The sequence below is a fragment of the Chenopodium album genome, chromosome 6 (genome assembly GCF_948465745.1).
Source record: "Chenopodium album chromosome 6, dcCheAlbu1.1, whole genome shotgun sequence".
Lineage (NCBI taxonomy): Eukaryota > Viridiplantae > Streptophyta > Magnoliopsida > Caryophyllales > Amaranthaceae > Chenopodium > Chenopodium album.
The window spans coordinates 37,934,676-37,951,234 of NC_137839.1; the positions used below are offsets into that span (position 1 = coordinate 37,934,676).

A 16,559-nucleotide genomic window follows, 5' to 3' on the forward strand; every position below is an offset into this window, starting at 1 on the left:
TTCCTAAGAAGTGCTCTTGGGTGCTTAGGAATCCTTGCAGTGTAGAGAGGTTGTAGATAGTGTAGGGGGATAGAGTAACTTTGTTCAAGGTACTGTGATGAAGATTAGGAAGCTATATGCCTTGCTTAGACCCCAAAGTCAGAAAGATAATTGGAGAAGACTGATTTGCAATAATAGAGCTACTCATAAGAGTGTCTTCATTTTGTGGCTTGTTCTTTGGAACAGGTTGGTGACAAAGGATAGGTTATTAACTTGGAATATCCAATGTGATCCTATCTGTTTGCTTTGCTTACAGGAAGCTGAAACAGTTCAGCACTTGTTCTTTGAATGTTCCTATGCTCATAGAGTGTGGAAAGCTGTCTTAAAGATTCTGCATTATAATAGGCAAATTCTGCACTTTGCTGATGAAATCAAGTGGTTGATGAAGAATTGCAGAGCTAAGAAAGGGTTGCTGATTATGGCTTTTGCTGAGACAGTTTACAGCATCTGGATACAAAGAAACTCGATTGTTTTTACTGGAGTCTGTAAACCTGCTGAAATTGCTGTCCGAGATATTGTCTTTAATATGGCTTGTAGGTGTTCTGAGTCAGACTGTGCTTTACTTGTTAGCTAGTGTCTGTCTGCTATTGGTTTGTTGTATAGCCTGTTTGTTCAGTCCTGCTATAGGTTTAGCTGAGTCTGGAAAGGGCTCTTATTCTGTTGGTGTCTTGCCCCCTACTCCCTTTCTTTTTTCTGTTTGGGGCAGGCTCTGGTCTTGCTTCTAAGGTGAACCCTTCCTAGAAGGTGGCACCCTAGTTGCATGACCTGTTTTGGAGTTTGGTGCCTGTTTTAGGCTTTGTAGGTTGGTTTTTGCAACTTAGCTTTTTGTAAGTTGCTTTCTTGTGCTATTTTGGTAATAAAATTTTATTTACCAAAAAAAAAAAAAAAAAATCAACCCGGATTTTTATTCCCGTATACTGCACAAGCGTCAACTTGTTTTTGTCATAGCCGGATTTCTAAGAAGAGTTACGAGTCGTACAACCTATGGATCTGTAGCCCCGGGTTGTTTCTTTAATTTGGCGTTGGTTTCATCCCAATCAGGGTCACAGATCAAAAGTATGACTAAAATACCACAACCTCTCAGGTTTAATGCATATACGCGAGGTCTTAACTTAGTCTTTGTTCGAGTCTAGTCACATAGTCTAGCCACATGGTCATGACACGAGTCTTAACATGTCACCTAAACTCACTAGTCTTAGAACACACTTTGAGTATATGTCACCATGACCATGTCTTAGGTTCATGCATGAGTCGGTTTTTTCGGTCGTTTGAGTTGGGGTACATTCTATTCCTAATTTCTTCATATCTCTCCATCTACATCATTTTTCTTCACATCACAACCTTCATTCTTCCTACCTTATTTCATCTATGCATGTTGAATAGAGTTGAGTCAAATAATTAAAAATGAATATCCCTAATTTCCCTTTCCACATTACTTGGTCAAGGAGAGAAGGGCGATTAATCAAGGACAACACCTTTATTCAAGTCTTACTTTTTGATAAACCAATTCGTCAAAAGAGGAAAGCTAAAAAGATAATGGCAACTCAAGAAGAAGTCAACGAACTTAAGAATCAATTGACTACCGTGACTGAGGCATTGAAGGTTTTAACCCTCTAAATCAATGACCCTATGAAGCAACAATAGATGGACCTCATGCAAGAAAGTTTGAGCAAGTTGTCTAGTGACTACAAGTTTCAAGGCATTAGCTCACAAGGGGTCTCGGTGGAAAAAGATCTTCTTCCACAAAAGTTCAATGCCAACGACATCCCAAAATTCAAGACAACTGACAACCCTTATTTTCATCTAAGAGCTTTTGAAACAATAATGAGTATTAAGGGTATTAATAAGAAAGTGTTTCCCTCTATATTTTCTCTATCTCTTGAAACCGTTTGCCAACAATGGTTCTTCTCCCTTGACAAAGAGAGAACCTCTACTTGGGAGTCAATAGTGAACGCTTTCATTGATAGGTACAAGTGAAATATTCAAGTTGAAACCGATTATAGAAAACTTGAGATGCTAAGACAAAAAGAGAATGAAGGTTTTACTTCTTTCTTTAATAAATGGAGGGAAACTTCCGCTAAGATGATTGAGGTGCCCACTGAAAAATAATCTTTGAGGATGTTTATCAAGAATCTCCAAGAGAAGTATAGTATTTGAAGCATTTAAAATATCAACACAATTTGAATACTTTCAAGGCCGTTTATGACATCGGAATTGAAATCGAAGATGACCTTGCAAAGCAAAAAGCTACTAACAATAGTAACCACGGTGGATGGAAAATAAAGAAGAACGACAATCCTTCTTCTTCCGAAAACACCCACTCTAGTAATAATGTTAGTACCTTTGACCATAATGGTGTCTTAGCCATGGACAATCAAGGATATAAAAAGAAACCCAGGAGAGAACTCACACCCATTGGAATGACTTACGATGCTGCTTTCGACCGTCTCTACGATCGAGGATTAATCAAACCTGATGGCCCTACCGAGGATCCAACGCTAGAAAATCGATCTTCGAGATATAATCCAAAATCCTATTGCAACTACCATCGAGGAAACGGTCATACCACTGATGAATGCTACAGGTTTCAAAATCTCATTCAAGATCTCATAGAAGCAAACAAAATCCCATTGCCTCTAGCTAGCGAGAAGACTGGGTGATGATGAAGCAAACAACACAAGACAAGAGGCGAGCTTCAACGACAAGATTTCATAACCTCTTCTTTTTCTTTTTTATTTACCCTTTCCCTAATAAGTCTAGCATAGGCACCTTTTTATTCCCCTTAGATTAATTTTGTAGATTCTTTCTTTTTCCTTTAATAAAATGAGCATTTATTTTCTTACATATGATCATTTCATTACATTACGTTAAAAAAAATAAAAAATAAAAAAAAATCCATGTCAAACTAAGCACAAGGTATGCCAATGATTTGAGGCACCCCTTGTTTACATCATATTACTTTTCATCCTTCAAATATACGATCCTTTCTTGTTACACAACTTTGAGCCTTGTCCCACGATAGACCTTTCATTTTTCAACCTACATCTACCTAACTTTGGGATGGGATAGTGTGCAACTTATGCAATTTTCAATATCATAAGAAGCTTGAGTGACTTCAAAAGATTAAAATAGAAAAAATAGAAAAATAAATAAATTAAAGTGTACAAAAGGGCAAGTGTTCCAATGTCTTCGATATAAAATGTCTTCGATATGAACACGTCTCAGATTGCGTCTCTTATCGAGTGCTCGGTACCATGCCTGAGAAATATGAATGTCAAGTGAGTGATAGACCGCATGATTGGGATTGCCCACACTTATAAAAATGAAATAAATGCTAAAGCAAAAGAAAGAGCTAAAAAAGAGTAGAAAGCCTCAAGCATAAAAATACAAAGATTCAAAAGTAAGGTTGCACACCTTGGGGGCTTATCTAGGGTCTTAAGCCTTTATCCCTTTCTTCTATAACCTTTAGCCTAACCACGTTACAACCCTTAAAAAGACCTTTTTAAGGTATACACACACTTGTGCGAGGTTCGACTAGAGCTACGTTCGGCCTGATTCCTAACGGATACGTAGGCAACCTCACATCGAGGTGCGACCGTAATAAAAATGCATTCATATTCACATTCACACACTCACACCATGATCATATCGAGGGACCTCCTATGCTCATCCCTATCTACTTAGAGCTAAACTTAGGGGCTTGATCCTTACATCAATAGCTTACCCAGCCTAAGAGTCACCATTATTTGACTCTTCTAAATATAATATATTTCCACACACTTAGGTCTTGCGGCCTAACCTTAGTGTCACTTTCACACACCGTACAGATACATGACCAAATATACTTCACTTAGGAACCCTTTGTCATGAAATCTTAACACAACGCTGAAGCATGCCTTGTCATATAACTCATCACTCATCATTGCATCACAAAGTATGAAGTGCTTAGCCTCCGTGCCTAAGTTACCCAAATGCTTTCATCATTGAGTCAACCATTGAGATAGCCTATGATGAATTAATCCTTGCACCTTGAGAGATAGTATCAAACGCAAACATTTAACGGACTAAGTTCATTCAACATGCACCTTCATAAAATTCGATTCTTTTTTCGCGTCTTTCTTTTTCGGGAGAAAGTCGGTGCCCTCCACAAAAATGACGGAAAATTTTTGCTTTTTTGCATTTTTCGAGTCGCACGATCACATTACAATGCACACACGAGTCATGTACACATTGAGTCATGTCGTGTTATCACATTGAGTCAACACTAAGTCTTAGGTCATCCCTAAAGAAAAATAAGCAAAGTCTTATTGTCAAAAATAAATGCAGGTGCATCCCAGCAAGCGAGGACATTCCAGGATTTTTTTCAAAAAAAACCACGAATATGACACAGGAGATTCCTCCAAAATAAGAGGAGTTACATAGATCAGTAAATTAGAGATGAAGAGCTTTAATTTACAAAATATTTTAGCGTATTTGGTTGAAAGGAAACGACCAAGCTCGAAGTTCGGAGTAAAACCAAGTAATAGCGGCAGCAATAGCAAAGTAGAGAAGACCCGAATCCAGCACCAGACGACAAGGCTGTCGTCTGGCAACAATATCTGGCGTCTGGCAACAGATTTCAGCGCCTAGCGCTAAATCCCAGCGTCTGGCGACAGAGCCAATTCTTGATCTAGAGATATTTCAGCAGCGACAGAGCTCGATGCCTCTCAAACGGTTATTTCGACTTCATACAACAATTTCGGGTTCCTTGGTACGCCAGTTAGCCCCTATAAGCAATTTGACTTGATTAGTAGTCGGCTCGATTACAATCGTAGTAAGTGATTGACCTGACAAAAAATCGTCTCACTTAGCTTAAGCGCCTAAAACACTTTCTCATTACAAGCACCAACGTATCGGTTTAAAAGCAAGCAGTGAAACGACAATATTTCCAAATACGGATTGTCGCGCATTCTTCTTAAACGACACTATTTCCAAATATGGATTGTCACGTATTCTTCTTAAACGACAATTTTTCCAAAAATTGGATTGTCATCCCTAACTGACAATATTTCCAAAAATGGATTGTCGCGCATCTTCTTCAACGACAATTTTTCCAAGATTGGATTGTCATCTCCGGCAAAGTTTCCAAGCGTGGATTGTCGTGCTCCTTCTTTGTTTGGTAATTTTTTCCAAGTTCGGATTGTCATCGCTGGCAAGTTTTTTGAGATTGGATTGTCATACACCTAGTTCCCTATGGCAAAATTTCCCAAAGGATTGTTGTAGGTCTCTATTCATCATAAATTTCGGAAAAAGTTCCTCAACGTGGATTGTCATTTATTTCAGCAAGTGGCAAATTTTCCCGAAGTGGATTGTCGGTCGACTCTTTTTTGCAAATGTTCCAAGACGCGGATTGTCAATTGTGGCAATATTTTCCTAAAAGGATTGTCGCATAGCGTTTGCAAATTTCCAAGGTGTATTGCTTACAAGAGTTATATTCCAAGATGTGGATTCTCGATCATAGCAAAATTCTTATAACAGATTGTTACGAATCATTGGCAACTTTTCCCAAAAATTAGATTTTGGCAAATTTTCCAATTTACGGATTGTCGCTTCATCGTGGAAACATTTCCAAGTATGGATTGTTACGAAGCATTGACAACTCTCCCTAAATCGGATTGTCATACATCATACAAGAGTTGTGTTGGCAACTATTCCCAAAGAAAAGAGGATTGTCATCACAGCAAAAGCACCGACATACTGGCTCACAAGCAGCAAAGCGCTGACGTACTGGCATAACATCATTAAGGATCAACAAGCAGTGGTATTTTCAAAGACTTTCACAGCGGAATTGGAGGCAGTTACAGGCGTAGCAGTCTTCAGGTGGTATTTTCTAGCTTGCAGAAGATCGTCACAACAAATCGGTTACCTCTAAAGACGTGTGCTCGACGGTGCAAGATACGCGTTTCTTAACTCTTTTATCTATTTTAATTAACGCTAGTTTGCAGGTATCGGCGTTACAAGAATGATTTAGGATCGCAGAATGTTCAGAATCATTCTTCTTACCTATCGATACTTTGACTTTTGTTTTCGAAACTTGCGTTTCTCCAAACTCAGTCAAAGTGGGGGCTTCTATAGACAGCTAGTTGTGTCTCCCCAAAGCCAAACCCAGTGATGAATACCTTTTACGTCATTTGATTATCGAACAAAGCGAAAGTGTGAAAAGTCTAGTGATGAGGATGTTTTTATTAAAATATCTCTTCTTTCTGTTTATGAAAATATTTCTTTTCTTATCTTATTTTTTAAACACGTGCATTCCTGTTTAGTTTTGTCCAAGATAAGGGTCCAATAATTTATTTGGATGGGGCTTGAAAATACCTTTCCAACAATATATTATAAACCCAAATCCGATAAATAATGAGGAAGTTATGGCCATAATACTACACTGGGCCCGGTTTGGTTTTTATATGCGGTCCAATGATCTAGAGGAGGGCCTATTATTAATTATCATTCCTAATGCTATTAGGATTGATTATAGTCTTCTAGAATACTATAGAAGGTTCTTTTAAATCCTAATGGAGTTAGGATTGATAATTATGTTTCAAAGAGTTTAATAGCATTGAGTATGATGTAGAGCTTCTAGTCGTTTTTCATCAAGTAGAATCCTTGTTTTGTACGAAGTAGAATATATTCAAATTTTATTTTCGTGCCTCATAATCTTTATAAAAATTTTATATGGTTGGCTAGATCTTGAAATTATCTTTTCAATGATATATTATGATATTAAATCCGTGTTATAACGAAAAAGATATGAATGAGACATGAACTCTATCCAAAACTAACACCCTTCCACTATTTCGGCCATATCTTTTTATCTTCAAAATATTTTAATCTAATTCAAATTGGGTTGGAAATTAGACTTTAAGAGCTTTCCAACGACATATTATATGCCTTATTTAAACTTCCGGATAAAAAGATATGGACCCTGTTTGGGAGACAGCTGAAGCTGGTTGAGTTAGCTGATTTTGACTAGCTGATTTTTTTAACTGATTTGACTAACTTATTGTATTAACTGATTATATAAAAGTTTTTGGTAAATAGCTGATAGCTTAAAGGTGATTGAGTATGTGAAATGACCAATAAACTAATTCTGGGGTAGGTAGTTTAGATAGGATTTTAAATTAAATGAGGTTATAAGTGTAATTTCACAATAATTAATGAATAAGCTAATTGAAAAAGATCCTAAAATGAGCTTTTTCAAAAAGAGCTTATTTAGTGGAATAAGCTCTTTCAATAAGCTTAGTACCAAAAACTTGTATTAGCTTGTTTGACTAGTCAATCAGCTAAAGTTAGTCAAATAAGCTAATATACCCCCAATAAGCTAACTACCAAACAGGGCCATGATAAAAACAAAAACGCGTGAAACTGATTATTAGCGCCTGACGCTAAGCATTAGCGCCTGGCGCTAATGACCAGCGTTTGGCGCTAATCGAGTTTTATTCTCGTTGAAACTCTAGTTCGATTTTCTATTTTTTTTGGCTGATTTTCTCTATAAATAGCCTCCTAAAAACTCCGTTTTAAATCATCAATTCTCATCAATTCTTATTCTTTCTAATTTTTTCTTCTCACCAATTCTCATCAAGAATCTCTTGATTACTCTTTCTCTCTCTCTTTTCTAAACTACCCTTTTTACAAACACAATTCCTCATACATTAGCACTAGACACACCTAGAAAAATTCGAAGTTGCCTTCGCCTTAGACGTGAAAGATTTTAATTTCTGAGGGTTTGGTCCCTAATCTCTATTTCAATTAATTAATTTAATAGTTTGTTTTATATTTTCCTTGAATTACTAACGCGTGTATTTTGTTATTAGAAAGAGGTGCGAGGCATCTAAGTAAGTGCTTTAATTGATTTATTGATATTATGATACAGAAATCATGTCTAGATTGTTATTATGATCCCTAGTGTAATGTTAGGGCATTTTTATCTTCATAGTTTTATGTTTAGGGAAAAGGTTATAATATCAAATATGATAATTATGATTCCTGCAATGCTTCCTACTTTCTTTCCTAATATTCATGTTAGTATCATGTTAGGGCTATATATTTGATCTTTATTGCTTAGTGACATGCTAGGGTTTTTTTATTAATCTTGTTAGTATCATGCCTGGGATCTTGCTATTAATATTATACTTTAATATAATTATAATTGTTATGATTTATTTATTTATATCATGTTTCTTGATATATATTAATTGTTATTGCTTGATCACACCTTTTATGCATGTTTAAAGGGAATTGGTACTTATAATCACGCTTAATAAGATAATTAATAATCTTGTTTAGGGTTAATTTATTTATAATTCAAGTGATCGCCAATAATTGTTTTATTTGTGCATTAATATTCAACAAACATAGATAAACAGGTTTAGGGTTAAACCTATTGATTGCATGTTAGTCAGAAAGCGCACATGAATACGATCAGAATAAAGTAGAGGCCTATTATTAGGGCAGGTTCAATCTCTTTTAGGTTAGATTTGTACCTTCATCCCCGAACTACCAGTCATGGTTCTAGACCTATTGGAGTTTACGATCTCCTGGATCGTTAAGGGGTGTAACCTTCACCTCGTGAACGGTTTACATGTTCCTAAAACTTGTTGGCGACTCTTTGCTCTATCTTCTTTCCCTTTGGAAGCCACCATGATTTATTGTATGATCACAGTGGGGTTCAAGTTTGGGGTAATGCTTGAAATATTCCCAACAGATCCACTCAAGTATTTATTCGAGAAGTCTACGCTCAATGGGCGTATATCAAGATGGATAGTCAACTTACCCCAGTTCGATGTAAGATTCATGCCTTAAAAGGCTATTAAAGGATATGTGGTCTAGGATTTTCTAGCGGATTTTCTAATAGAAGATACAACGCCAATACAAGACAATGAATTTCCAGACGAAGTTTTGATGGTCGCGGAAGATGATATTTGGACCTTATACTTTGATGGAGCCTCAAACCAAAAGGGATGTGGCGTTGGAGTATTATAAGTATCACCTAAGGAAGAGCATGTTCCAATCTCCATAAAGCTAGATTTTGACGTTACCAACAATGCTGTTGAATACGAAGCATGTGTGGTAGGCCTTGACACAGCTTTGGCATTGGGAGTGAAGAAATTACGAATATTCAGGGACTCTTCATTGATCATCAACCAGATTTCTAAAAGATGGAAAGTAAGGAGCGAAAGTCTAACCCCTTAAAAAACATATCTGGAAACTCTCACCAATCAGTTAAAAAAGGTAGAATACACATATCTACCAAGAGAGGAAAATCAATTCGCTGATGCCTTGACAAGACTAGCCTCAATGGTTAGGATTCTACGAAAATCGAGCAAATGCCTCTAACTATTGAAAAAAGGCATAAACCGGCTTATATTCAAGCTATAGCAGATGATGAAGTGATCCAAGATGAAGGAGAACCGTGGTATACGAACATACTTAACTATGTCACCAAAGGAGAATACCCTCCTCATGCTAACAAAAGAGCTAAACGAGCATTAAGACTCTTGGCTTCACAATACGTACTCATAGATAACGAGTTACACAAAAGGGTACCTAAGGGTTGAGCTCTCTGATGTGTAGGGAAAAAGTATGCTCAAAGAACTATAAGGATAGTCTACAAAGACATTTGTAAAACTCATGTTAATGGAAAAATGCTAGTCCAAAAGATAATGCGAGAAGGATACTATTGGACTACCATGAATAGGGATTATCATCAATATGTAAAAAGATGCCCTAAATGCCAAATCTACGCCAATTTACAAAATGTTCCTCCATCTCTACTCTGCACCTACACTTCACCATGGCCATTCTCTACATGGGGAATTGACATTATTGGTAAAATAACTCCTCCAGGAACAAGAGGTCATGAATACATCCTAGTAGCAATTGATTTTCAGAAAGTGGGTTGAAGCACAATCATACGCTAAACTCACTTCAAAACATGTAGCACTCTAAATCGAAAGGAATATTATTTGTCAATATGGAGACCCACATGAAATGATAAGTGACAATGGAATTCACTTTCAAGCTGAGTGTTAAGAATTGTTACAAAAATATGGCATTCAACACCACCATTCTTCTCCTTATAGACCTCAAGCAAATGGAGCGGTTGAAGCAGCTAATAAGAATCTAAAGACTATCATCGAGAAAATGACATAAAATTACATGGATTGGCCTGACAAACTCCATTTCGCACTTTGGGGTTATCGCACGTCAATTCGCACGTCTACAGGAAATACGCCATTCTCCTTGGTTTATGGAATGGATGTCGTACAACCTGTAGAGCTAGAGATAACATCTCTACGCATTGCACTAGAAAGTTAACTCGATGAAGTTGAATGGACTAGGGCGAGATATGAGGAGCTAATTCTACTTGATGAAAAACGACTAGAAGCTCTACATCATATTCAATGCTATCAAAGTCATATGACTAGGCATTTTAATAAGAAGGTCAAGACAAGAAACATCAAAGTAGGAGACTTGGTGTTAAAAGCATTAAAGAAATGTTTTAGATCCAAGGGGTATTAGACCTAATTGGTCTGGACCCTATATTGTCAAAACAATCCTATCAGGAGGTGTAGCAAAATTAACTGATATGGATGGCAATGAGTTCTCGAACATGACAAATCTTGACCAACTTAAAAAATACTACCCATAATTACTTGAGTAGGATACTCAAGAGAGCTACGTTTGGCCTGATTCCTTAGGAAAGGATACGTAGGCAACCCTTCACGGGTGCGGCCACTTTAATTTTCGCAAACCTCGAATCCCAGATATAAAAACAAATCCAACAGAAATTCGACGAAGCTTCGGAGTCCCTGAAAAAACTCTGTCGCTGGTCGATGAACATTAGCGCCAGACGACAGCGTCTGTCGTCAGACGCCAGACTGCCGCAGCCGGCGCCAGTCGCAAAAGAGCAGCGGCGTTTCTTCTAGGAGCATTTGGGCATATTTCGGTGTTTTTCGGAAAATTTTCGACTTCCGTACTCGAAAAAGTTTCTGGAAAATTAAATTTCTGTTTTCATTGCCTTAATAAATAAAATTTAAAAGAGATAATTTAATTAAAAAGCTGAATTTACATTAATAAAATAAACTAATAAATTATATTATTGGTGGAATTTAATTAAAACTTAATAAAACAAATTAACTTTAAATTTCAAAATTAAGTCTAATAAATTGAAAGTTAAGAAATGCTTCAATCTTTCTTCTCTTTGTTTGCTCTCTTCCAATTTTTTTCTGCATCCTCTTCATCGTCCATGACTTTAGCTAGTAGGCATCCTTTAAAGGACCTACATTCAATTTTGGAGTAAATAGTTTCTCCCTTAGCTAGGACTCCATGTTTCTTCTCTACCCAAGTCTTCTTCTCTAAAGTGTCAGCTTTTGTTTTCCCTTTATCCTTTGTAGAGATCTTCTTCTTAGGCATCGTAGGTGTTTTGAATTCAACCTTTTCACCCAAGCGTTCCTTAATAACAATTACCTTGTCCCCTAGACGACTCTTCACATCAGTCTTAATCTTATTTTCCTTCATGTCCTTTGAAGTTTCTTGAGAAGCCACCTTTTCACATCATTGGGCAATGAAGGAAGTACCTTTTAGGTAATCAATTCCCATAAAAGGTCTAGCGCTCCAGTATGCATCAAATTTTTCTACTTTTGGAGAAACAGGGAATTCATAGGGACGACAAAGATCCCAAGAAGGAAATGTTTGAAGAAGGTCGTACTGTCTTTTTACCCTGCAGGGATAATAAAAAATCATCATGGTTAAGCTTGGAAGACGACAAAAAGGTTTCTTGTTGACACCAACCATTTTCTCTATTTTCCAACAAGGGATGACCCACTTGATAGCAAAGTTGCAAGAGGCAAAGACTTTCGTCCATTCATGGCGCCCCATCTTAGAGAAGTGTTTATTTCTTCTCACAAAGCAATTTGGAGTGTATTTTTCAACATTGTCGAGAAGACTAATTAATTCTAGCCTCTCCATTAGCCACATTTACAAAATTTCAATGCAAATAAATTAATATTACTATATAAAAATATGTTGTTGATTTCTGTAATTAAAAATACTATTTTTCTAGCTGTAATAAAATTTGAGAGCCCCGAAAAGGTGCTTTTTGACTTCTCTTCAATTCATCAAGACTAAGCATAGTCTCTCCAACAATTAATGTCATTGGATTTCTTCCAGATTCAATATGCTCCAAAATAGTTGATATAATTGCTTGGCCCTCATTAGTTCTCCCACTAGTGAGAATATTTTGGTTAAGCATGCAAAAGAGAAAAGCCCTTCTTCTATAAACATGAAGAGATTCAGAATAAGGTCTATCAAAGTAATGGCGTGCAAATTCTTTCAAATTAACTATGCTACCATCTACAATATTTGTTAGATCTTTATCTCTTAAATTAAAGAAGCGTTCAAAATCTTTATAATATTATTCATTTATTCTAGGGATTACTGCAAGATCTAATGCAGGGAAGCCTAAGATAGCACCGAATTCTTCCGGTAAAGGGCTAATTTCATCACACCCTTGTCTAAAACAATGAGTATCCAAATCCAAATATTCTAAGGCGGTATGAATGAAATCTATATCAAGATCTACCCCCTTAACACCATATATACCCCCCATATGAAAAAAGTCAAATTCTTTTCTCTCTTTTGCAGTTAGAGACCGACACCATTCATGAGTGAAGTTGGTAAAACTCTTAGTAATTAAAGACATGATTATGTTTTCAAAAGCTAAGACTATATTTAATCTGCTGAAATTATGAAGAAAATCGACAGACCATGGGCTATTTATACACAACATAGGCATAGTTTTAATTCGGAATGGATTTGGAGTCAGCGCTCTTTAGCGCCAAACGACGGTTCTGTCGTCTGGCGCCAGAGTGTAGCGCCAATCGTTAGCAGTAGCGCCTGGCACCAACGCAAAACACGTGGCGCCACATGGCGCTGACGTGTCTTATTAGCGAGCTTTTCAAAAACTGCATTTTTTGGCTGATTCGATTCTGAACAATGGCTTTACGATTTTTTTATCCTTTCTTATACCCTTTTTTTTAATTATATATTAATTATTTTTTCTTTTTTTCGGATTTTATTCAAACTTAATCTTAAGTTTGTTGTAAGTTCAATTTTTATTTTATTTTTTATTTTTTCTTCTTGGGAAAGAAAGTCGAATACCCTCCATCAATAATAAAAGTGACGGAATTTTTGCGCAAAATTTTTAATTATCACAATTCTTTGCACACACAAATATGCACTAAAATGAAATAAATACAAGATAAAGTCATAATAATGTATAATAAATATGTATATACAAATATGTCTAATAAATGAGTGAACTAGGAAAAGTTCTATACAAGTCAAAATAAAACAAAACACAGGTATAAACTACGGCGTCGGAGGACGCAAATGATGAGAGACGCCCATCATGTCATAGAACTGCACAGTACGAGGAGTAAGCTCTCCACCAGCTCCAGTCTCCTCGGGAGGTGGAAAACTCAGCACAGGACCTGTCCACCCAAGATTAAATTGGATGATTGATTTAGTGCATGTGTGTGATTAATTGAAGAGTAGTTAACTTTGATTGTTACACTAGAATGCATTGTAAGCTTGCATTGATACGGAAAATTGATTTTTGGCTTGCTTTTGTCGTTTGAGTAGGTTTGAAAGGTTCCTAGTTAGAGTCTTTTGTAGTTGGCGCTAGCTTGACATCTAGGAGATAGCTTACCTTACTCTCTTGATTGCTTAATTGATTTTCCCTCGCAACACTCGACTTAGTCATCTCCAATCCCAATTAGCTATATCCATTCCGAGTATATGCGGATCCTAACCCTAGTGCTTCATAAATTTGATTTCCTTTCGATTGTTTGATTGGTAGAACAGACACACCTCACTTCATTGCTTTGAAATAGCTTAGCTTTGAAATTAGCATTCACCTCCCATTCCTAGTGGTTTGACCCTGACCTTACTCTATGCTTGGTATAGAGGTGTGTTGAGAGATTACAAATTTTGTTTTGACAAAGGGTAGATTAGTTTCAACAACCTAGTCTTGCCTTAGCTAAAAAATGGCGACGTTGCTGGGGAATGGCATAGATGATTGCTTTTGTTGTTGAGTCTATTTCACTTAATCTTAAAAATACAAACAAATAAAGATTTTCTTCTTTAGGCTACATTTTTAGTTGTGCTACTAATAATTTTGTTTGAGATTGTGTATGCAAGTGAACATGGGAGAAGCTTAAAGGGTTACATTGAAGGAGTTGGGTACTCCGGGTGAACACAAGTATCAGGGCGGGATTGCTCCATTATTTATTCCGGATAGTGATTTTGAAATTAAGCCGACAATGCTCACTTTGATCGAGAGGCGACAATATAGTGGTGCATCGAATGAAATTCCTCTCAACCACCTCAAGAAATTTGAGAAATATTGCAACACTAATAGGGTAATAGGGTGAGTGGGGTTGCACAAGAGTTTATAAGGCTCAAATTGTTCCATTTTTCCCTCATAATGCGAGCCTTGGAATGGTTGGACAAGGAGGTCAAGCCGAGTTCTTTAAGAACTTGGGACGATGTAACCAAAGAATTCTTATCCTGTTTCTACCCCCAAAAGAAAACGGCGGAAGCTAGAACTTTGATCCAAAATTTCAAGCAAAGGCCTAACGAAAATCTCTATGAAGTATGGAAAAGGTACAAAGAGTATCAAAGAGAGTGCCCTCACCATGGAATTCCAAATTACCGAATAATTCAAATTTTCTATGGTGGTTTGAGTCCTCAAGGTAGGTCGAGGTTAGATGCCGGAGTTGGAGGCCCAATCATGAACAAGACGGTGGAAGAGGTTATTGATGTGATAGATGATGTAGTGAGGAATTACATGAGTTGGCAAGAGGTTGTGGAAGAGTCAACAAACGAGTGTGCCTCGGTTGATCAAGTCAATGCCATCAACAAATTGTCTACTCTACTTTCGGAGTTAGGGAAGGAGGTGGCCACTATCAAAGCTAATCTTGAAAATTCATCTTCACAAGCACAAGGTCTTCCCTCCCAATTTAAGGGGAGAGGTACATCTTCTTACTCTAACCCTCTTTTTGCTTCTTGTTGCATGATTAGAGAATGTTTGGTTTGTGATTTATGCGGAAGAAATGATCATGATGCTTCTAATTGTCCAAATGTTCCTTGTGATGGATGTGATGAATATGATGAAAATGAAAATGTGTATGTGAATTATGTTGGTAATAGTGATTTTGGATCTAGATTTAATGCTTAAAAGAATGTTAGAAATAGGAACTTAACAACCATGGGAGCTACGATAATTATAACCAAAATAGTGGTTATAGGAACCAAGTAACCCAAGGGTTTCGTGGTAACCATAACAACTTTGGTTGTAATGATCAAATCTATGGCTAAGAATATGGGGATCATAACCAAGGTTATGGTAATCATAGCCAAAATTCTGGCCAAAATCTTGGTAAGGGTAAATGGAGTAACCAAAGTAGAGGAAATTTTCAAAATGATGCTCAAAGGGGTTCCTCACCCAAATTTACTCTAATAACTCAATGCCAAAGTGATGATTCCTATGATCAACAATTTCAATTTGTGAGTAGGCTAGAGAATTTCATGGTAGATCAAGCCAGGAAGTTGAACGATTACATATCCTCTAGTGGCAAAATGTTTCATGGCCTATTAACTCATGGAAAGATGCTTGAGAACCAAATCATTCAACTAGCTAACCCTTTGAAAGAATGTTCTAGCCCATCTTCTTTAACCTCGCAAGAAATTTATCCTAAGGAACAGGTTTGTTCTATCACCACTAGGAGGGAGAAGAGGAGAGTGATTCGAGCGAAGAGAATAAGCATGAGGAGTCTAGCAAGATGAGTGAGAAATCTAATGAAGAGCCAAAGAAGAAAGATGAGGTTTACAAGCCCAATCTTCAGTACCCCCAAAAGTTCAATAGGCACAAATTGGATGAGAAATTTGGACAATTCATTGAGATGCTTAAGAAATTTCACTTTCTATTGCTTTCACCTAAGTCTTGGAACAAATGCCGAACTATGCTAGGTTTCTTAAAGAAATTTTGAGCGGTAAAAAAGATTGTAATATGGTGTAACCGGTGAATTTGGGGGAGTTTTGTAGCGCCTTTATCCATAATGACTTACCCCAAAATTTGAAAGACCCCAAGAATTTCTCCATTCCTTGAAAAATCAAAGGAAAATTGTTCCAAAATGCCTTTGTGATCTCGGTGCTAGCGTGAGTATCATGCCTTATTCCGTCTTCAAGAGATTTAATATAGGTTAGTTCCTTCCATCCAACATGACCCTTCAATTAGCGGAAAGATCTATTAAGTTCCCAAACGGAAGAGTTGTGGATGTTCTCCTCAAGATAGGAGAATTTTCAATTCCCGTTGATTTCATTGTGCTAGAGATTGCGGAAGATGACCATATTCCTATCATTTTAGGGAGACCTTTCTAATCTACCTCGGGAACTTTGATAGATGTCAAGGGAGGTCGTAT

General features: G+C 36.9%; 1 non-coding gene across 1 annotated transcript; it reads right to left on the bottom strand.

The window, feature by feature from the left end:
• Positions 1-14,675: 14,675 nt before the first annotated feature.
• Positions 14,676-14,781, bottom strand: LOC145637595 (small nucleolar RNA R71). Its single transcript, XR_014114362.1, has one exon. It is a non-coding gene; the product is annotated as a small nucleolar RNA R71 (small nucleolar RNA).
• Between the last annotated feature and the right edge of the window lie 1,778 nt (positions 14,782-16,559).